This window comes from Hevea brasiliensis, chromosome 7 (assembly GCF_030052815.1).
Source record: "Hevea brasiliensis isolate MT/VB/25A 57/8 chromosome 7, ASM3005281v1, whole genome shotgun sequence".
NCBI lineage: Eukaryota > Viridiplantae > Streptophyta > Magnoliopsida > Malpighiales > Euphorbiaceae > Hevea > Hevea brasiliensis.
The window spans coordinates 23018488-23042596 of NC_079499.1; positions in this window are offsets into that span (position 1 = coordinate 23018488).

Here is a 24109-nt window from a genome sequence, read left to right on the forward strand (position 1 = left end):
ATTTTAAAATATACCTTGGTTTAACTTACTCAAAATAGATGTATAAAAAAGAATTTTTGAATTTACAGATGCTAAAGTCAAAATGTTAATTTTTATATAGAAAATAATTTTATTTATTTTATAACTTAAAATTTGATTTAATTTAGTCAAATCAGCACACGTCAAGTTCAAGCAAGGTCGAATAATGTAAATCATCAAATTCACTCTCAGTTTTATAGATCATTTAAGTTTAAATTATTTTAAATTAAATATAAATTTAAGTAGGTTATGAATTGCCTCAAATAGGATGAATTGATATTAAAAGAATACAAAATCTTAAAACATCAAATAACAAATGTTTATTACAAGTAAGAAAACTCAAAGTTGAAGGATTGTTACCCCAAACATAATAAGGAAATTTAGGAGACCCTCTAAATTTAGGAATAATACTAAATAGGAGTTTTACGCTATCTAGAAAATAATCCTCCACTACAAAATTTATAAGAATAGGGGACTATACTAGGAAACAAGTAAAAATTTACAAAAAAAAATTCTTAAACAATTGGAGACAATTATTTTAAGCCGATTAATATTATTTGGGGATGACGAAAAATATATGGTTCCTAAAAGTATTTTATGAATACAAAAAGAAAGACCATTTAAAACTTTTGTCCTCAAAGATCTAAATCTCATATACAATGGAGACAAATGTTTATGTTGTCCCTAAACACCGTTAAAGTTAATACTCAACTCAACTAAGCCTTTATCTCAAGAATTTGGAGTTGGCTATGTAGATTCTTTTTCTCCATTCTAAACGATTTTTGATTAAATTATCATAAATGTGTAATGCTTCTAGGTCATATTGTACTAGTCTCCTTCAAGTCATTTAGATCTACCTCTTATTTTCTTTCTATCCACTAACCTAATGTGCTCTACTTGTCTAACTGGAGTCTCCATATGTCTATGCTTCACATTACCAAACCACCTCAATCTTTCTCCTCTCAAATTATCCTCAATTAGCACCACTTCTACTTTATCTCTAATACTTTCATTACGGACTTTATCTAGTCTAGGGAATCATTTTTTGTTGTCTCCTATTTAATACATTAGGGAACAAAATATATTATTATCTCTATTTCTATAAAAATAATAAATGGGATCAAATTTGTAATAGAAAAGCATAAGTAATATATAATAAATAAGTAAAAAATATATTATGGTCATTAAAATTTTTGCTAATTAAGAGATATATGCATATTTCGTTCTTTATTAGTTGTTGAACTAAAATTTAACATTTTTTTTATACAGAATAGTAATTAATAAAAATAAAAATAAATTAGTCACAAAGGAACATACCTTTTATATTTTGATACGTTATCATATATTTCAATTATGAGTCAATCCAAAAGTTATGTGATACAACTCAAAATGAATATTTTATATGGTCAATTGTTGTTGTGGATGTTTTGGTTTAAGCAATATAAATAATTAAAAATTTTATCTTAACACTAAAATTTAAATGAATAAAAAAATCATTGGTGTATAAACTATAAAATTTAAAATAAAAATTAGGAACAAATATTTACATAAGATTATAGACGAATATTTTACAAATTTATATAAAATTGTAAATTCAAAATTTTGTTCCAATAATATAAATCTCATATGCAAGAAAAACATACGTATATGTCAACCAAAAACACTGTAAAAGCTAACTATCAGGGATGATTTTTATTGTCCTCTGTTATATATATTAAGGAACAAAATATGTTATTGTGCCCATTTCTATATAACTAAGAAATGGAAAACAATCCTTAAAAAAAATAGAAACCAAATTTATAATTTGAAAAGATACGTAATATTAAATAAATTTGTTAAAAATATTACGATTCCCAATATTAAAATTGTAATTAATTAGAAAACATATATTATCGTTTTGTATTGGCTCCCAAGCTAAAATTTAACCATATTTAAAAAATAAAACAATTAGAATAAAAATAAAATTCAGCAAACACTTGGAGGTGATAAAATGCAGATGCCCTCAAGATTAGACCCTCTACAATTCCAAAGTCTTTGTGATACCTTTGCTTACAGAAAGTGATTATTTTGCTTTGTTTCTTAGTTAATGCCACCACGTGTGGATTTGATGGCATTATGGTCATGTTCTGAATTTTACATTCAAGCTGTTGTATAATTAAATTTAGATTACTTCAAATATTTCTAATGTAATTATGCTTGGAAATTGAAAGCATAAAAAAATGATTATTAATAAGAAAAAGAAAGGCATAAATAAAAAAAGTTAATGCAACAGTGTTGGAAGCAGGTCACTACTCTTTCTAGTATACAAGGAAACACTGAAGAAAAAAAAAAAAAAAGGAGTATCACATCTTCCCATTAAAGAAGGAGACAATAAGAGGGAAAATAGTAAACCATTATAGAAGGAAAAAAGGGAGCAATGTTTATAAATTATTAGGCTCTAACGAGAGGTAAATTTTTAGGTCTCAATCCATATTAAAATATAAAGAGAGATGTGTATTGAAAATTTCCTTCAACATGTTAATTGCATCTAAGTAACCATTCAGGTATGAACTTTGCACATTTAATTTCTCTTCATTTTCCTTGCGCAATTAAGTATCCTACAAAGGGTAAGATGAAACTCTAGGTATAGAAACCCTATTCTTTCTTGTTGAGTATGAGAGTTCCTACCTTAGAGAAAGGGTGATTTCTACACTGATTTGAGCATTTAATCTTGCTAAGTTGAAGTTAAGAATTAGATCTGGGCCTTGGAGCACTATGGTACATGTGACACCCCTTACCCGTTTACACTGTAGTCGAGCAAGTTATGCCACTCAGTGTGCCAGAGCACCAATTTATATTTCTATTACAATTTATCACTTTTAATTCATTTATTTTCAATTTTGATAAATCTGAATTTATCCGTAAATTTTATAGAAAATCCGGCAGAGTGCCGGCTGTAAATTGGAAAAACAGTTTTTCTGAACCTGTTTAAAAAAACTTCCAAAATAATTTCCAAATCTAAACTCCATTATACACATTCAAGTCAACCTCAAAATCTTAATCTCAAATCACAATACTTTTTTCAAAACCTTTCTGTTCACTTCATCACTTGAAGCATATTCACAAATAATTCTCAACATTTCATTTATCATCATACATTATGCAAAAAATCTCAATAATATGAAATTTCATATATTTACATTAATACATAATTATAAGAGTTTATAGTTACAATCCAAACTAATACAAAATGCAAAAATACAAAAGGGCCACCTATAGTCCTAATGTCCTACCATATGCAGTGCATATATGAGGTGACTCTGGACCCCGATTGCAACTCTGAAGGCTCACCCCGTCTGATGTTTGCTGGGCTCTCCAGCTAGGTCTCCAGTACCTGTGCGTGGCAAAAGCGACATGCTAAGCAAGTCTGCTTAGTGGTGGCAATATAAAATAAAATAAAATAGAATAAAAATAATTATGCAGAATGTATGATTTCATTTTTATGTAGACTTAATTTCTGGTATTATTTGCAGTATTATTCAATTAAAATTTGGTAAGGTTTATTATCATTGCCCCAGTAACCCATACTGGTTGACTGGACTAGATAAATGGGTAAACTGGTACTGGGTACTAAGTACCTCGGACTATCACACCATCGGTCACATTGTGCCTCCCGGTGTGCAACAGAACAGCTAATAAGCTGTAACAATTATCAGGGTTAAAACCCAAGTATATCAACTCAAATAACATAGCCAAAGGCTATTATGTCACAGAATGGCATGGGAGCCATGAAACACAGAATGGCATGAAGCCATATGCAGTATTGCTAACAGAACCCTATTGGTATGCCAAGCTATCCAAACCAATCTTGTTAGGTATACTAGAGCATATTACTACTAGAGCATATTACGCTTTTAAATTTCACAATTGTTGAATTTCAAGTTTTAATGTTACTATTCGTTTCATTAGTCAACTAAAATGTTGACTTTTGCATAGACAATAGGTACATTGGTTTTAAAACTCCCAACATACCACATTTTGCATTCAAAATTTATTGGTATTGGTTGCCAATACCATTTCTAAGCTTAATGCTAGTTGGGCAGAATTTTCACTTCTTATGCCTTGAATTTACTGTTCCATTGGTCAATTTTGCAGTGGGAATTTGGCAAACTGATCAACATGAAAGTTGTTCCTTATTTTGTCTAGTTACATTTCCTTTTTTGAATCACTCTATTTGGAGTTTTGTAGCTCAAGTTATGGTCCAAAAATCACAACTGGCTGGATTGAAATTCTGTCCATAATTTCTGGACTGACCATATCTATAGTGCAATGAATAGTGACTGCAACTCACCTTTTGAATATGTTCTGTTCATAATTTGGGTTAGATTTCTTCATGAAAGTTGTTGGTATATATCTCAGCTTATTATTGGTAAAATTTCAGGTCAATTGGACCTTTCTACACTGAGTTATGGCCAAATGACCAAACACTGTTCATTTGGTCATTTTGCCCAGGCAGATTGCAGATCACCCGGATTAGAGCAAGCTGTTGGTTCACTTAGTTTGGTTTTATAGGCATGGTTTCTTCACCAAAGTTGTGCCATTATGTGTCTAGTTTCATGTCCAATTGGCCTTGCACCAATTGTGTGACACCTCTTACCCGTGTACAGTATATCCGAGTAAGCAATGTCACACGGTGTATCGGCACCCTCTATTTTAACTTAATTAATTTTTGTCATAGTTTTGAATATAGTTTATGAAATATAATTTATTTAAGCCATTTATCAAAATTATTATTTATTTGAGGTTCCGAAAATTTTAAGGAAAATCCGGCAGAGTACCGACTAAAAATGGAGAAAACAGTTCTTCGGAACCTGTTAAAAACACTTCCAATATTCATATCTCATCACTCTCAAACTCCAATATCAAAATCTTAAAATTTTTCAATTTCATTTCTCAATCATTCATCTCATATAATATCCTGAATAAATCACAATCAAACATTCACTTTTCCATTCACAAACACAATTCTCATTATTTACATGAACATCAAAATACATTTCATAAGTTCAACTACATATGAGAAAATAAAAATTTAGTTACAAAACACCAAAATGACACCTAGTGTCCTACCAATGCACTGTAGAAGTTGAGGTGACACGGACACTGTGCAGAGCTGCAGGATGGACTCACCCAGTCTACGGTCTACTGGGCTCACGATCAGTATCTCCAGAACCTATGCGTGGCAAAAGCAACGCGCTAAGCAATGATGCTTAGTGGTGCAATAATAAAATAGAAAGAAATAACAGAAATAAATATGCATTGAATGTATATGTCTTATATGTTTTGTATTTGTATATCCATTTATTTCGTTAACTTTGTCCACTTTCATTCATTTGGTTGCCCAAGTAACCTATACTGGATGACTGGACTGGATAAACGGGTACAATGGCACTGGGTATCAAGTACCTCGGGCCGTCACACCATCGGTCACATATGTATCTCCCGGTGTGCAATGAGCGGCTAACAAGTCAGAATAATATTAGGCACGAGGCCAAGTCTCAACACAATATCAAAATGGCTAAAAGCCATAAAATCACAGAATGACATAATGCCATGTGCAGTACTGCTAACTGAACCCTATTGGCATGCCAAACTATCCAAACCAATCTTGTTAGGTATACTAGGGCATTTGATACTTTTGAGTTCTTCAAATTTTGAATTTCAAGTTTTGGTGTCACTATTTACCTCATTGATCAACAAAAATGTTGACTTTTTGATAGAAAATACATACATTGGTTTTGGCACTCCCAACATACCACATTTTGTATTCAAAACTTGTTGGCATTAAGCATTAATACCATTTCTAAGCTTAAACCAAGGGAAGCAAAATTTTCAGTTTTTGTAGCTCAACTTTACTGTTCCATTGGGCACTGTTACTGTAGGAATTTGAGGAAATGATAAACATGAAAGTTGTTCCTTATTTTGTCTAGTTGAATTTCTTTTTTTGAATCACTCCATTTGGAGTTTTGTAGCTCCAGATATGGTCCAAAAACCACAGCTGGCCGGATTTCCAATTCTGCAGAATTTACCAAATCTACAGTACCATGAACAGTGACTGCCACTGCCTTGTTGGATGGGTTCTGGCCATAATTTGGGGTAGGTTTCTTCATGAAAGTTGTTTGTCTATATCTCATCTTGTTGCTGTAAAAATTTCAGGTCAATTGACCATATCTACAGATTCTGGGTGCAGGGTATCCGGATTGGGGCCAACTTTTGGTCCACTTGCCTTGGTCTTTTGGACACAGTTTCTTCAGCAAAATTGTGCCATTATAAGTCTAGTTTCATGTCCAATTGGCCAAACACCAATTGAACCTACACAGCCAAAGATATGGCAGTCCAAACAGGCTGGACTCACAGCCTCATTTCTGCTGTCTTTAGGCAGCCTACACATTTCACTTTGCCATGCATTAGTTCACTTCAAATTATGATTAACTTGCCTCAAATGGTCACTAATTGACCATTAGAATGTCCATTAATCATTTCATAAGCCAAGTCAAATTTTTACTCCCCAAAACCCTAATTTCCATTTCAATTTACCCATACACCTTAGTTAGCACACTAATTCATTATCCATGTAGTTATATACCTTAAACATCATTTCTAGTCCACTCTAAGTCCATCAAAACAATCAAAATCATTCCTTCCTTAGGGCTGCCAAAATTCATGGTAAACATAAACATAAATTTCATTCATTTAATTCACAAATCCTCACTCACTTTAAGTCTTTAACATAGGATAAGAGAGGTTTAGGTATAAATAGGCACTAACCTTTAAGTGGCACTTCTTGGACTTGTCTTCTCCTTAGAATTTTTACTTCTTATGGCTGCCTAGAGTTACCTTGTGATGTGGGGATGAATTTTTGTGAAGGGATATTAGGATTTTAAGGTTAGATTTTGGGAGTTTTCAAGCTCAATTTGAGCAACAATGGAGGTTTGGGCATGGTAAGGGTTTCGGTTGGTTGGGAGGATGAAGATGGCTGCTGTGTTTTTTAACTGTTTTGGTCTTCATTTATCTCTTTTATTAGTTAGTTAATTGGTTGTTTAAATGTGATTGGTTATAGCTTTTAAATGACATCATCATATGTCATAATTTGCTTTATTTTGGTTTTTCTTTTCTTTTCATCACTACTCATTTTCAATTTAATTTTTAGTAATGTTTATTCATATTTTATGTCATATTAATTATTTACTTAACTGGACAAGTCGGCCAAAAATCACCCCTGAAGGCGAAATGACCAAAATGCCCTTCATTTGGCTTAACGGGTCAAAATTGTCTGTACCGATTGAAAAATTTTTCTAAATATTTTCTTGGCATTCTAATGCCATAGGAACCTCAATGACCCTTCTCTGGAGTCCCAAAAATTATTTTATGAATTTTCTCTCGGGTCTAGGGCTCCTAGTTGCGAGAACCGCAACTTCCCTCTGGGTTACCCATCGCTAGGGCACCGGCTCGTTTAACTTAGTTGTATTTTATTTCTAAAATTTTTACTAAATTTTTCTTATCAATATTTGAGTTTATTATGGTTCCTGACTTTAGTTTAAATATTTTTCCGGACGTTCTAGGTATGGGACCGACCACCGATCAAGATGTAGAATGTACGGAGTTGCTACCGGGAGGGTGTTACAACTCTTCCCCTCTAATTTAAATTTCGTCCTCGATATTTACCTGATGCAAATAGTTGAGGGAACTGTTGCCTCATCGTCTCTTCACTTTCCCAAGTTGCCTCCTCGGTGTTGTGGTGCCTCCAAAGCACTTTCACCAGTGGAATCTGTTTGTTCCTCAACTCTTTTACTTCCCGAGCCAGGATCCGTAGAGGTTCTTCTTCATATGTCAAATCTGGTTGTATTTCAATTTCTTTCCTGGAGATGACATGTGAAGGATCTGAGCAGTATCTTCTTAACATAGATACGTGAAACACATTGTGGATCTTGTCCAGCTCTGGAGGTAAAGCTAGCCTATAGGCCACTGGACCCACACGTTCAATGACTTCATATGGGCCAATGAACCTAGGGCTTAACTTACCTTTCCTTCCAAACCTCAATACCTTCTTCCACGGTGACACCTTGAGGAACACTTTGTCGCCAACCACATATTCTATTTCTTTTCTCTTCAGGTCGTCATAAGATTTCTGTCTGTCTGAGGCAACCTTCAAGTTGGCTTTGATTAGTTTCACTTTCTCCTCAGTTTGTTTCACCAGGTCTGGCCCCACCAGTTTGTCTTCGCCTAATTCAGTCCAGCACACTGGAGTTCTACATTTCCTCTCATACAGTGCTTCATATGGGGCCATTTGGATACTAGCTTGGTAGCTATTATTGTATGCAAATTCTACCAGTGGGAGATATCTATCCCAACTTCCCTCAAACTTAATGACACAACTCCTCAGCATATCCTCAAGGACCTGGATTACTCTTTCTGATTGCCCATCCGTCTAAGGATGGAAAGCTGTGCTGAAGTGGAGTTGTGTACCCAAGGACTCATGCAACTTCTTCCAAAATCTCGATGTAAACCTTGGGTCTCGATCAGATATGATGGAAAGTGGAATTCCATGCAGTCTAACTATCTCAATTATATACAATTATGCTAACTTCTCCAGTGAGTAGTCAGTCCTAATTGGCAGAAAGTGTACTGACTTTGTCAATCTATCAACTATCACCCATACAGCATCATGTTTCTTCTGGGTGAGAGGTAGACCACTTACAAAATCCATGGTGACTCGATCCCATTTCCATTCAGGTATGCGTATAGGCTGTAGCAAACCTGATGGAACTTGATGTTCTGCCTTGACTTGCTGACATGTCAAGCATTTAGTCACATAGTCAGCTATGTCTTTCTTCATACTAGGCCACCAATACTGAAGCTTCAGATCATGATACATCTTTGTACTTCCTGGGTGCATAGCATATACACTGGTGTGTGCCTCTTTTAGAATACTGGCCTTCAATTCCCCATCATCTGGTACACACAGTCTTCCTTTGTAATACAGACAACCATCTGCTTTCACCCTATAGTCAGCTGCTTTTCCCTCTGGGATTTTGCTCATAATAGCCATTTGCTTCTCATATACTTTCTGCCCATCTAAAATCTGCTGTAGCAGGTTTGGCCTCACTTGCAACTCAGTCAAAATAGCTCCATCTCTAATCAAAGTTAGACGGGCATTCAATGATCTCAAAGCTGTGATGGACTTTCTGCTCAAAGCATCAGCAACTACATTTGCCTTCCCAGGATGGTAGTCAATTACACAATCATAGTCTTTCAGGAACTCAATCCATCGCCTCTGTCTAAGGTTGAGCTCCTTCTGGGTTGGCAAGTATTTTAGGCTTTTGTGATTCGTGTAAATGTAGCACTTTTCACCATACAAGTAATGCCTTCATATCTTCAGTGCGAAGATAATTGCTGCAAGCTCTAGATCATGGGTAGGATAGTTCTGTTCATGTGGCCTTAGCTGCCTGGAAGCATAAGCGACCACCTTTCCCTCTTGCATCAATACACACCCTAACCCATTATGAGAGGCATCACTGTAGACCACGAAGTCCTTTCCTGACACTGGCTGTGTTAACACTGGTGCCTCTGTCAACATAGCCTTCAACTTCTCAAAACTGGTCTGACACTTGTCATTCCAGTCAAATCTGACATTCTTGTGTAACAACTTGGTCATTGGAGCAGCTATTAAGGAAAATCCCTTCACAAATCTTCTGTAATACCCAGCTAGCCCTAAGAAGCTTCTGACCTCAGTTGTATTCCTGGGAGGCTTCCATTCCATCACTGCTTCTATTTTCTTGGGATCCACCCTAATCCCATCAACTGACACTATGTGTCCAAGGAATGCAATCTCATTCAACCAGAAGTCACACTTGGACAACTTAGCATACGACTTCTTTTCTCTCGTGGTTTGCGAACAATCCTTAAATGCTCATCATGTTCTTCCTCGGTCTTGGAATACACGAATATCATCAATAAAGACCACTACGAACCGATCTAGGTATGGATGGAAGATACGGTTCATAAGGTCCATAAATGCTTTGGTGCATTTGTTAGGCCAAAAGGCATCACCAGAAACTCATAATGCCCATACCGGGTCCTGAATGTAGTCTTGGGCACATCTACATCCTTCACCCTCAACTGATGATACCCTGATCTGAGATCAATCTTAGAAAATACTCCCGCTCCCTTCAACTGATCGAACAGATCATCAATTCTAGGCAACGGATATTTGTTCTTAACAGTCACTTTATTCAACTGCCAGTAATCGATACATAGCCTCAAAGTCCCATCCTTTTTCTTTACAAACAGCACTGGAGTTCCCCACGGTGACACACTGGGGCATATGAACCCCTTATCAAGCAACTCTTGCAACTGAGTTTTCAACTCCCTCAATTCCGTGGGTGCCATCCTATAAGGAGCAATGGAAATGGGTGCTGTACCCGGCAGTGTCTCAATAGCAAATTCAACTTCCCTTTCTGGTGGCAAACCAGGCAACTCTTCAGGAAATACTTCTGGGAAGTCTCTTACTGTAGGTATGTCACTCAGGTTTGGCTTAGCCTGCCTAGTATCCACCACATGTGCTAGGTAGGCTTCACAGCCTTTTCTCATCATTCTTCTTGCAACTGTGGCTGAGATGACATTGGACAAGAAATCTGTCCTTTCCCCCACAACTGTGATCTCATTACCCTCAGGAGTTTTCAAAGAAATTCTCTTCAATTTGTAATCAACTATTGCCTGATGACGTGACAACCAGTCCATTCCCAAAATCACGTCGAACTCGTGGAAGGGCAACTCAATCAAGTCTGCCAAGAATTCATACCCCTGAATCCTTAATGGGCAACCCTTGTATACTTTGTTCACCACTACACTGTGGCCCAATGGATTAGTGACCAGAATGTCTTGGTCACTCTGCCCTACTAGTATCCCCCTTTCTACGGGTAAGTTGATGCAGATGTATGAATGGGTGGATCCTAGATCCACCAATGCATGCATAGGTGTATTGTAGAGGGAGAACGTACCCCTGATGACGTCTGAGGCATCTTGCTCCTCCTGAGCTCTAATGGCATAAGCTCTTGCAGGTGGTCTGCTGTCAGGCCTCTTTCTTTGGCTCGCACGCAGCCTCTGTGATGGTCCCACACCTCGATTTGCGATTTTCTACCCCTGCGTGGTGCGGGAGTAGGTGCATGCGCTTGTGTTGGAGCAGCTGTAGTAGTTCTGTGTGGACAGTTCTTCAACTGATGCTCTGTTGACCCACACCTTAAGCAGGCACCAGTCACTCTCCAACACTCCCCCTTATGCCATTTCAAACAGTGTGGACATGCAGAAGATGCTGGGGCTGGTCCCCTGAACCCCATCCCTGGAGAGCTGCCCGATGGTGTGGGTGACCTCTCCTAGGGTAAAGCGTGGCACAGGCCCCGAGATGACCACGACCGTGTGGCTGACCCGAACTCTGTGCAGGTGGACCCTTGAACTTCTTCCCAGGTGCAGGAGATAAACTAGACTGACCCGGGCCCCTCTTCTACTGTCTATCCCTTCTGGTCTGCTCACTGATTCTTACTTTTTCAACCTTTATTGCAGCTTCCACTAACTTAGTAAATTCTGTGATTCCCAGGGCAGTGAGCTAGATCTTTATGTTGTCATTGAGTCCCTCTTCAAATCTCTTACACCTTTCAGCCTCATTAGGGACTATCTCCCTTCCATAGCGGCTCAATCTTACGAATTCCTTCTCATACTTGGCCACTGACAACTGTCTCTGCCTCAGGTTAATGAATTCCCTTCTTCTCTCTTCTAGGTATACAGTACCCACTTATTTCTTCTTGAATTCGGAGAGGAAGAAGTCCCAAGTTACTATTTCTGGCTGTACTTCACTGGATACCGTATCCCACCATTCATAAGTATCATCTTGCAACAGAGATATGGCAACTTCTAGGTTTTGTTCTGGGGTGCAGTGGAGTTGTTTTAAGACTCTACATTACATTCAACCAATTCTACGCAATAGAATCATCTTCTCTCTTGCCGAAGAAGTCCACTGCTCCAAATTTTCTTAATCTTTCCAGGTGTGATTTCTACTGTGGAGCTGGTGGTGGTGGTGGTGCTGGCATTACCCCAGCCATTTGTCTGAAGAATTCGGCCATTTGCTGAAACATGGCCTGTGGAGGCTAAGCAGGCTCTGCTTGAGCTGGCGGAGCAGGTTCTCCCATACCCCCAGTCTCAGCTGCTGCAGGTGGAGCATGACTCTCCACTTCCTCCTCAACTGCCCTCTGAGATATAGGGTCCATATTCTATTCAAAATAACAAAGACAAACAGATCTGCATTAGTGTCACCTCGACTCTTACAAATGCAATGCATGGTATGGACTCAATCTAGGCCCAGAAACGCTTAAATCGTGCTCTGATACCACTAAATGTGACACCCCTTACCCGTGTACAGTATATCCGAGTAAGCAATGTCACACGGTATATCGGCACCCTCTATTTTAACTTAATTAATTTTTGTCATAGTTTTGAATATAGTTTATGAAATATAATTTATTTAAGCCATTTATTAAAATTATTATTTATTTGAGGTTCCGAAAATTTTAAGGAAAATCCGGCAGAGTACCGGCTAAAAATGGAGAAAACAGTTCTTCAGAACCTGTTAAAAACACTTCCAATATTCATATCTCATCACTCTCAAACTCCAATATCAAAATTTCAACATTTTTCAATTTCATTTCTCAATCATTCATCTTATATAATATCCTGAATAAATCACAATCAAACATTCACTTTTCCATTCATAAACACAATTCTCATTATTTACATGAACATCAAAATACATTTCATAAGTTCAACTACATATGAGAAAATAAAAATTTAGTTACAAAACACCAAAATGACACCTAGTGTCCTACCAATGCACTGTAGAAGTTAAAGTGACACGGACACTGCGCAGAGCTGCAGGATGGACTCACCCAGTCTATGGTCTACTGGGCTCACGATCAGTATCTCCAGAACCTACGCGTGGCAAAAGCAACGCGCTAAGCAATGATGCTTAGTGGTGCAATAATAAAATAGAAAGAAATAACAGAAATAAATATGCATTGAATGTATATGTCTTATTTGTTTTGTATTTGTATATCCATTTATTTCGTTAACTTTATCCACTTTCATTCATTTGGTTGCCCAAGTAACCTATACTGGACAACTGGACTGGATAAACGGGTAAACTGGCACTGGGTATCAAGTACCTCGGGCCGTCACACCATCGGTCACATATGTATCTCCCGGTGTGCAACAGAACAGCTAACAAGCTGTAAATAATATTAGGCACGAGGCCAAGTCTTAACACAATATCAAAATGGCTAAAAGCCATAAAATCACAGAATGGCATAATGCCATGTGCAGTACTGCTAACTGAACCCTATTGGCATGCCAAACTATCCAAACTAATCTTGTTAGGTATACTAGGGCATTTGATACTTTTGAGTTCTTCAAATTTTGAATTTCAAGTTTTGGTGTCACTATTCATCTCATTGGTCAACAAAAATGTTGACTTTTTGATAGAAAATAGGTACATTGGTTTTGGCACTCCCAACATACCACATTTTGTATTCAAAACTTGTTGGCATTAAGCATTAATACCATTTCTAAGCTTAAACTAAGGGAAGCAAAATTTTCAGTTTTTGTAGCCCAACTTTACTGTTCTATTGGGCACTGTTACAGTGGGAATTTAAGGAAATGGTAAACATGAAAGTTGTTCCTTATTTTGTCTAGTTGAATTTCTTTTTTTGAATCACTCCATTTGGAGTTTTGTAGCTCCAGATATGGTCCAAAAACCACAGCTGGCCGGATTTCCAATTCTGCAGAATTTACCAAATCTACAGTACCATGAACAGTGACTTCCACTGCCTTGTTGGATGGGTTCTGGCCATAATTTGGGGTAGGTTTCTTCATGAAAGTTGTTTGTCTATATCTCATTTTGTTGCTGTAAAAATTTCAGGTCAATTGACCATATCTACAGTGAGTTATGGCCAAATGAAAAGTTACTGTTCATTTGGTCATTCTGCAGATTCTGGGTGCATTGTATCCGGATTGGGGCCAACTTTTGGTCCACTTGCCTTGGTCTTTTGGACACAGTTTCTTCAGCAAAATTGTGCCATTATAAGTCTAGTTTCATGTCCAATTAGCCAAACACCAATTGAACCTACACAGCCAAATATATGGCAGTCCAAACAGGCTGGACTCACAGCCTCATTTCTGCTGTCTTTAGGCAGCCTACACATTTCACTTTGCCATGCATTAGTTCACTTCAAATTATGATTAACTTGCCTCAAATGGTCACTAATTGACCATTAGAATGTCCATTAATCATTTCATAAGCCAAGTCAAATTTTTACTCCCCAAAACCCTAATTTCCATTTCAATTTACCCATACACCTTAGTTAGCACACTAATTCATTATCCATGTAGTTATATACCTTAAACATCATTTCTAGTCCACTCTAAGTCCATCAAAACAATCAAAATCATTCCTTTCTTAGGGATGCCAAAATTCATGGTAAACATAAACATAAATTTCATTCATTTAATTCACAAATCCTCACTCACTTTAAGTCTTTAACATAGGATAAGAGAGGTTTAGGTATAAATAGGCACTAACCTTTAAGTGGCACTTCTTGGACTTGTCTTCTCCTTAGAATTTTTACTTCTTATGGCTGCCTAGAGTTACCTTGTGATGTGGGGATGAATTTTTGTGAAGGGATATTAGGATTTTAAGGTTAGATTTTGGGAGTTTTCAAGCTCAATTTGAGCAACAATGGAGGTTTGGGCAAGGTAAGGGTTTCGGCTGGTTGGGAGGATGAAGATGGCTGCTGTGTTTTTTAATTGTTTTGGTCTTCATTTATCTCTTTTATTAGTTAGTTAATTGGTTGTTTAAATGTGATTGGTTATAGCTTTTAAATGACATCATCATATGTCATAATTTGCTTTATTTTGGTTTTTCATTTCTTTTCATCACTACTCATTTTCAATTTAATTTTTAGTAATGTTTATTCATATTTTATGTCATATTAATTATTTACTTAACTGGACAAGTCGGCCAAAAATCACCCCTGAAGGCGAAATGACCAAATGCCCTCCGTTTGGCTTAACGGGTCAAAATTGTCTGTACCGATTGAAAAAATTTTTTAAATATTTTCTTGGCATTCTAATGCCATAGGAACCTCAATGACCCTTCTCTGGAGTCCTAAAAATTATTTTATGAATTTTCTCTCGGGTCTAAGGCTCCTAGTTGCGAGAACCGCAACTTCCCTCTGGGTTACCCATCGCTAGGGCACCGGCTCGTTTAACTTAGTTGTATTTTATTTCTAAAATTTTTACTAAATTTTTCTTATCAATATTTGAGTTAATTATGGTTCTTGACTTTAGTTTAAATATTTTTCCGGACGTTCTAGCTGTCCGGACCGACACCGGTCACCGGAACAGTAGAATGTACGGAGTTGCTACCGGGAGGGTGTTACAAATTGAACCTCTACAATTTAAGTTATGGCTGCCCAAACCTGCTGGACTCATGTCCAATTCTGCAGGTCACCAAGGGCAGCCACTACAAACCCAAATCCCATCACTCAACACACTTCATTTTTTATTTAAACAGAACTAAATAGTCACTAATTGACCATTTATACCTATTTTCATGATCACATGGTCAAAGTCCCATTTCTCCACCCCAAACCCTAACTCAAACATTACCACACATGCATTTTTACTTCATTTCATCAATCCACTTAGTAGATACATATCGTGGGTAGCCATAATAGCCTTTTAATTTCATTAAGCTCAACACAATCAAACCCTAACCATAGCTGCCAAAACTTAGGGTTTACATACAAATGGTATTCCATCAATTTCCTTATCATTTGCACTCATTCATAATTATTAAACATGAATTTAAAGTGAAATTCAAGTTTAAGTCACTAACCTCTATGGAGTGAGATTTTTTCCACTTGCTAAAACTCTTGTTTTCTTCTTCTTTTTGCTCCCAAAAGAATCACCAAGGGGTAAGGACACTTTTTTGTGTTGGGAGTATAGGGTTTAGTGGGTGGAGAGCTAAGGAAATCAAGCTTTGAAAAAGCTTGCTATGGTTGGCAATGGTGGATAGGTTTACGGCAAGGAAGAAATGAGGAAGAAGAATTCTGATTTCTTTTGTTTTCCAGCCCATTTGGTCTCTTTTAATCAAGTTTATGCCATGTGTCAACATTGGGTTGGTTGGGAAAGTTTTAATGACATCATGATGATGTCATAAATCCATTTTCTTTCATTTTCTCTCTATTTCTTGTCTATTTAATTGCAATTAAATTTTTAACAATATTTATTCATATTTTATGTTATATAAATTATTTATTTAACTGGACAGGTTGGCCAAAAATCATCTCTGAAGATGAAATGACCAAAATGCTCTCCGTTTGGCTTAACGGGCCAAAATTGTCTGTACAGATTGAAAAATCTTTCTAAGTATTTTCTTGGAATTCTAATGTCATAAGAACCTCAATTACCCTCCTGTGGAGTCCCAATAATTATTTTATAATTTTTCCCTGGGTCTAGGGCTCCTAGTTGTGAGAACCGCAACTTCTCATGTGTTACCCATCACTAGGGCACCGGCTCATTTAACTTGGTTGTATTTTATTTCTAAAATTTTTTCTAAATTTTTCTTATTAATATTTGAGTTAATTTTGGTTTCTCACTTTAGTTTAAATATTTTTCCAAATGTTCTAGCTGTCCGAACAGACATTGGTTACTGGAACAGTAGACTGTACGGACTAGCTAAAGTGAGGATGTTACAGTACAGGTCAGTTTTTACATCTCCTTTTGGTGTTCTTTAAGTTCACTGGTGAGGTTAGGGTTTGAACCATTTTCTCCATAGTTGGTTTATTTATTGATTAGATTGATCCTTCTGCTGTTTATTGGTTGGTTTGTGTTTATTTTGGACGAATTTGGTTTGTGTTACTCTTATCTTTTACTGTGAATCTTGTTAATGAGAAAGATGCCTTCTAGATGTTTGTTGTATGGTCTCAATGATTATACGAAGAGAGTCTGAATTTTTAAGCCACTATTATTACTTTTTCCTCTTCTTCTTGTTACTAATAAAGATCATTTGTTACAATTGCCAAGGTTAGGTAATGCTTTGACCCTCCATAATCTCAAAGGCATTGTTAGGATGCATGACGCAAGCTTAATTTTTCTGATTGAGACTAAAAATGCTACTCATTTTACTAAGAAAAAGCTACAGAAATTAGGTTCTTTTTAGATCTTACTGTGTCAATCCTCAAGGTTAGTCAAGAGATCTATGTCATGCATGGGTTAATTCTATTCTTCTATCAATTATTATAGTTGATAATTTCTTCATCCACTATCGCATCATAGATATTCAGTTGACTCAGGATTGGGATCTCATTCTCATTTATGCGAGTTATGATAATGAATTTAGAGTAACCCAATTTAACTCTCTTTTATAGTATAAGTCTATGGTATCTTCAAATTATCTCATTGCTCGAGATTTCAGTGCTATTTTGTCTATACAAGAAAAGATAGGTGGTAATTCCTATACTCCTTATAAATTTAGAACTTTTAATGATTTTATTTATTCTTTGGTGCTTCGAAACTTGGGTATTTCAAGCTCCCACCACATGGAACAATAAAAGAGATGGGAGGCTAATATACAATAAAGATTGGATTAGTGTTTGAGTTCTTTCTCATGCTTATCTCTTTTTCCTAGACTAATAGTTTCTCATCTAGATGACCAAGGCTCTGATCATCATCTAATTTTAAATAACACTTCTCCTTTGGGTTTAAAACCAACGAAACAATTTTGAACTATTATGGATATATACTAAGTTTTATTTAATGGAATTGAGCCTTGTGCTTTGATTTAATATTTTGTGTTTTTAATGCATGCTATGTGTTGGTACCCACCTAGCTTTGATCTAAGATACTAGTTGAAGAATTGAAAGGTGAAGAATGGTATTGAAAGTCAGGATTTTGAACTTAGAAAATCTGACCTAGAGATAGGCTGATATCCTTTGTGGAATTTCATAGTTAATCAAAGATCTTAAAGGGCTTTAATTAAGATTGATCGCCACGAAAGTAGGGTTCAAATTAATTAAAGTACACTTTAGATACTTTGAGAGAGGACCTAGGATACTTTAGGATTAATTTCCATCGAAGTAACTATACTCAATCCATTGAATAAGTAAGGTTAAAACCATAACAGGGTTAAAGTGTGAAATCTTAATTTTAGAATTGCTTCCCTTATTGATTCTTTTAAATTGCATCTCAGCTTTATTCTCTTTAGTTTCTCAATATTCTCAGTATTAGTTTGGATTTAATTTTTCCATAATTTTTGGTAGTTTAAATAGTCAAAATTGTTATCTAGCTTAATACTTATGCCTATAAATTCCTTATAGGAATGATACTCTACTCACTACTATATTAATTGTTCGCAATTCATGCACTTGCGGGATTGTAAAACCAGCAAACAAGTTTTTGGTGCTATTGTAGAAGAATTTTAGTAATATTAAGTGATATGCAATTTAGCTGATTTAAATATTTATTTTGTTGTTTTAGATTAATTAATTTGTTTTTATCTTTTTGTTTCTTTTTCAGGTGCTAAATTTAGTTTATGACTAGAACAACTAAGCCTGAAGAAGAATGTAACACCCTCCCTATAGCAACTCCGTAAATTCTACTGTTCTGGTGACCAGTGTTAGTCCAGACAGCTAAAACGATCGAAAAAATATTTAAACTAAAGTGAGGGACCATAATTAACTCAAATATTAATAAGAAAAATTTAGTAAAAATTTTAGAAATAAAATACAACTAAGTCAAATGAGCCGGTGCCCAAGCGATGGGTAACCCAGAGGGAAGTTGCGGTTCTCACAACTAGGAGCCCTAGACTCGGGGAAAAATTCATAAAATAATTTTTGGGACTCCAGAGAAGGGTCATTGAGGTTCATATGGCATTACAATGCCAAGAAAATATTTAGAAAAATTTTTCAATCGGTACAGACAATTTTGACCCGTTAAGCCAAATGGAGGGCATTTTGGTCATTTCGCCTTCAGAGACGATTTTTGGCCGACTTGTCCAGTTAAGTAAATAATTATTATGATCTAAAATATGAATAAATATTGCTAAAAATTAAATTAAAAATGAATAGAAAAGAAAGAAAAAGAAAATGACTTAAATCCTTAATTATGACATCACTATGATGTCATTTAAATGCCCTCTACTAATCAACATTCAACAACACAACAAAAATTCTTTAAAAAGGGAAAAATGACAAATTAAGAAACCAATTTCTGGTTTCTTCTTCCTCTTCAAGCCGTGACCCTCTCTTCCATCTCCCTCCATTAAAATTTCTTTCATCACTTCCATTTTCCCATGAATTTTCACTACAAAACCCTAGACATCTTTCATTAAAACTTGTCTATACCTCTTGGGGAAGTATTTGGCAGCCTAGAAAGGGAAAGAAAGTGAAGTTTAAGCTTGAGAAAAATTCTGCCCTACAAGAGGTTAGTGCCTATTTATACATAAATCTCTCTTATTCCATGTTAGAGACTTAAAATGAGTAAGGATTTGTGAATTAAATGAATAAAATTTAGGTGTATGTACACCATGAATTTCGGCAGCCCTAAGGAAGGGATAAGATTGATTGTTTTTGATGGACTTAGAGTGGACTAGAGATCATGATTAAAGAATATATATATGTGGATAATGAATTAGTGAGGTAATTAAGGTATCTTGTGTAAATTCATAATGGGAATTAGGGTTTTGGGGGTGAAACTTGGACTTTGCTCATGAAATGGTGAGTGAACATTCTAATTGTCAATTAGTGACCATTTGAGGTAATTTGACCATAATTTGAAGTGAATTAGGGTATTACAAAATGAATTGGTATCTTGCCTAGTGAGGGCGGCGGTGGCTAATGAGTCCACTGTTTAGACTGCCATAACTCTGGCTGTGTAGGTTCAATTGTGTTTGGCCAATTGGACATGAAACTAGACACATAATGGCACAATTTTGGTGAAGAAACCATGCCCAAAAGACCAAAGCAAGTGGACCAAAAACTGGCCCCAATCCGGATGTCCTGCAACCAGATTCTGCAGAATGACCAAATGAACAGTAATTGTTCATTTGGCTATAACTCATTGTAGAATGGCCCAATTGACTTGAAAGTTTTACAGAAACAAGGTAAGATATAGAAAAACAACTTTCATGAAGAAACCTACCCCAAATTATGACCAGAACCTATCCAACAAGGCGATTGCGATCCTTTATTCACTGCCTTTGTAGATATGGTCAGTTCTGCAATTTTTCAATGCGGCCAGCTGTGGTTTTTGGACCATAACTGGAGATACAAAACTCCAAATGGAGTGATTCAAAAAAAAAATTTAACTAGACAAAATAAGGAACAACTTTCATGTTTATCATTTTCTCAAATTCTCACTGCAACAGCAACTAATGGAATAGTAAAGTTTAGGTATGAAAACTGAAAAATTCTGCTCCCTTAGTTTAAGCTTAGAAATGGTATTGGTGATTAATGCCAACAAGTTTTGAATACAAAATGTGGTATGTTGGGAGTGTCAAAACCAATGTACCTATTTTCTATGCAAAAGTCAACATTTTTGTTGACTAATGAAATGAATAGTAACATCAAAACTTGAAATTCAAAAATTGAAGAATTCTAAAGTATCAAATGCCCTAGTATACCTAACAAGATTGGTTTGGATAGTTTGGCATGCCAATAGGGTTCAGTTAGCAGTACTGCACATGGCATTATGCCATTCTGTGATTTTATGGATTTTAGCCATTTTGACATTGTGTTGAGATTTGGCCTCGTGCCTCATATTATTCTGACTTGTTAGCCGCTACATTTACACCGGGAGATACATATGTGACCGATGGTGTGACGGCCCGAGGTACTTGATACCCAGTGCCAGTTTACCTGTTTATCCAATCCAGTCATTTAGTATAGGTTACTTGGGCAACCAAAAGAATGAAAGTGGATAAAATTAACGAAATAAATGATTATAACGAGTACAAAACAAGTAAAACATCGATACATTCAATGAATATTTATTTCTGTTATGTCTTTTTATTTTATTATTGGCACCACTAAGCATTATTGCTTAGCACATTGCTTTTGCCACGCGTAGGTTCTGGAGATACTGATCGAGAGCTCAATAGACCGCAGACTGGGTGAGACCATCCTGTAGCTCTGCATAGTGTCCGTGTCACCTCACCATCTTCAGTGCATTGGTAGGACACTAGGTTTCATTTTGGTATTTTATAACTAATTTTTATTTTATCATATGTAATTGAACTTATGTAATGTATTTTGATGTCCATGTAAATAATAAAAATTGTGGTTATGAATGTAAAATTTGAGTGTTTATTTATTGCTTGTATATGAGTATGATGAGAAATGAATGTTTGAGCTATGGAAAGGTTGTTGAAAATCATATTAAGACTTTGTTGATAAAATAGAGTTGGGATTGTTTGGAAATGATTTTGGAAGTGTTTTTCACAGGTTCCGAAGAACTGTTTTCTCCATTTTTAGCCTGTACTTTGCCGGATTTTCTATAAAATTTTCGAAACCTCAAATAAATTATAATATCAATAAATGACTTAAAGGAATTATATTTCACAAGTTATATTCAAAACTATGATAAAAAAAAAATTAAGAAAAAATAGAGTGTTCCGGTACACCGTGTGACATAACTTACTCGGATATACTATAGCCGGGTAAGGGGTGTCACAAAGAATTACTTGAATTGGATCCTGAAATAGTTAAGACTCTAAGGGCCATTAGGAGAGAAAGGAGAAACCAAGAACCAAAACCAGAACCAAAACCTGAAATTCTCAAAGCTCTAATCATGGCCAACAATAATAACAGGCTAAGACCTTTGAGGGATTATGGAGCTCTGACTATCCAAGGATTCTAATCTAGTGTTAGTAGGCTTACAGTGGAGGCCAATAATTTTGAACCCAAATCAGTATGGCTCTAGATGATTCAGCAAACACAATTTGAAGGCTCACTTATAGAAGATCCGCACTATCACCTACCGAGCTTTCTTGCTTTGTGTGACACTTTTAAGATGAATGGTGTAACACCCTCCTTGTAGCAACTCCGTACATTCTACTATTTCGGTGACCAGTGTCGGTCCGGACTGCTAGAACGTCCGAAAAAATATTTAAACTAAAGTGAGGAACCATAATTAACTCAAATATTCATAAAAAAAATTTGAGAAAAATTTAAGAAATAAAATATAACCAAGTTAAATGAGCTGGTGCCCTAGCGATGGGTAACCTAGTGAGAAGTTACGGTTCTCGCAACTAGGAGCCCTAGACCCGGGGGGACAAATTATAAAATAATTATTGGGACTCCAGAGAAGGGTCATTGAGGTTCTTATGGTATTAGAATATCGAGGAAATGCTTAGAAAAATTTTCTATCGGTACAAATAATTTTGGCTCGTTCAGCCAAACGAAGGGCATTTTGGTCATTTTGTCTTCAGAGATGATTTTTGGCCAACTTGTCCAGTTAAATAAATAATTTATATAACATAAAATATGAATAAATGTTGTTAAAAATTTAATTGCAATTAAATAGACAAGAAATGGAGAGAAAATAAAGGAAAATGGAATTATGACATCTTAATGATGTCATTAAAGTTCTCCCAACCAATCCAATGTTGACACATGGCATAAACTTATTTAAAAGAGACTAAATGGGCTGCAAAATGAAAAAAAATCAGAACCTTCTCTCTTCTTCTTCTCCTTGCCATGACCTATCCACCATAACCACCATTAGCAAGCTCTTTCAAGTTTGATTTCATTAGCTTCTACAACACAAAACCCTAACCTAGAAACACAAAAAAGTATTCTTGCATCTTGGTGATTCTTTTGGGAGCAAAAAGAAGAGGAAAACAAGAACCCTAGCAAGTGGGGAAACTTCACTCCATAGAGGTTAGTGACCTAACCTTAGTTTTCACCTTAAATTCATGTTAAGGACTATGTATGAGTGCAAATTATAAAGAAAATTTGTTGAATACCATTTGCATGCCAACCCATAATTTTTGATAGCCTTGGTTAGGGCAAGATTATGATGATTTTAATGAAGTTAAAAGGGTAGTATGGCTGCCCATAATATGCATCTTGTAAGTGAAGTGATGAAATGCAATGATAATGCATGGTTTTGTAATGTTGAGTTAGGGTTTGGGGTGAAAAAATGAGACTTTGACAATGTGATGATAAAAGTAGGTTTTAATGGTCAATTAGTGACCATTTGGTATTGTTTGAATAAAAAATGAAGTGCATTGTGTAGTGGGATTTGAGTTTGGTGTGGTTGCCCTTGGTGACCTACAGGACTAGACATAAGTCCAGCAGGTTTGGGCAGCAATAACTTGAATTGTAGAGGTTCAATTGGTACAAAGCCAATTGGACATGAAACTAGACACATAATAGCATAACTTTGTTGAAGAAACCATGCCCAGAAAACCAAAACAAGTTGACCAAAAGTTTGCCCTAATCTGGGTGACCTGCATTCTGCCTTGGCACAATGACCAAATGAACAGTGTTTGATCATTTGGCCATAACTCAGTGTAGAAAGGTCCAATTGACCTGAAATTTTATCAGAAATAAGCTGAGATATATATATACAACTTTCATGAAGAAACCTAACCCAAATTATGACCAGAACATATTTAAAAAGTGAGTTACAGTCAGTGATCCTAACACTGTAGATTTGGTCAGTCCAAAAATTCTGGAAAAATTTCAGTCCAGCCAGTTGTGGTTTTTGGGCCATAACTAGAGCTACAAAACTCCAAATGGAGTGATTCCAAAAAGGAAATGCAACTAGACAAAATAAGGAATAACTTTCATGTTGAACATTTTGCCAAATTTCCACTGCAAAAATGACTAATGGAACAGCAAAAACAAAGCATGAAAACTGAAAATTCTGTCCAATTACCATTAAGCTTAGAAATGGTATTGGCAATCAATACCAATAAATTTAGAATGCAAAATGTGGTATGTTG